Here is a 955-nt window from a genome sequence, read left to right as displayed (position 1 = left end):
ATATATTCATTTATTTTTGTTCTGTTATGAATGCCACACAATTTAAATGATTTGGAGTGAGGGGAAGTAAAATTCATGTTAGTGTTTATAATGTTTTTTTCCCTAACATTTGTTTTATTTAGACCTATTCAGCATTTAAATTACTTTTGAAAGAAATAGTAAAATGCGACTTACATACCGATGCAACTTACGTTTTTTGTTTTGTTTTTTCCCCCCTGACCTGGTGCAACTTTCCGGAAAATATGGTAAATTTAATTATATTATGCTGTAGTATTAAAAAGTACATATACAATGGGGACCATTTGCACCAATAAAACATTCATATTATGTTCATTCCTCCTACCCACATTACACTTTAGCCTTAAACACTGTTACAATTATGAGGGGGGTCCTTGAAAAATCTTCTCCCCTGTAAGGGGTCCCTGGCTCCAAAAAGTTTGAAAACCCCTGCATTAAGTAGGCTAAATTTTCATTAATGTCCACAATCAGTCAACAGAAGAGGGAGCTACTGCGTCACTAATCGAGTGAATTGAAGACATAGCCTCGAATTTACTGCCATTTACTGGCCAACAACGTAATTATCTTTCCTAAAGTAGAAAATATTGTCAGTAAATAGTTAGATTTTGCTAAGTATGGGCTATACAAGGAACTGGTGCAAAACACATTAGAGACCTGAGCACGAATATAAGTAACAATATGTTGCAAATGCTGTCAGTAAAGCTTTGAACCCGTGATATTTCTTTAAGCGAAGTAATCTGCAGATGTTGTTGGTCTTAGAGAAGTGTTTTGGCAGCTATATCCTTGTTTCTAATATAGATATGGCCTGGAGAAAGTAACTGAGCAGGTGGATTTAGGGGGATTGGTCCTGAGTTTTAATGCTCTCAGAGCTGGCCTTCACTGAGAGGGAAGATAGCCTACTGGAAAAGAAAGTGGTCAGGCGTGTTTTTTTTTTTTG

This window comes from Sinocyclocheilus rhinocerous, unplaced genomic scaffold (genome assembly GCF_001515625.1).
Source record: "Sinocyclocheilus rhinocerous isolate Xijiao unplaced genomic scaffold, SAMN03320098_v1.1 scaffold988, whole genome shotgun sequence".
NCBI classification, from domain to species: Eukaryota; Metazoa; Chordata; class Actinopteri; order Cypriniformes; family Cyprinidae; genus Sinocyclocheilus; species Sinocyclocheilus rhinocerous.
Note: the sequence above shows the minus strand (reverse complement) of the source record.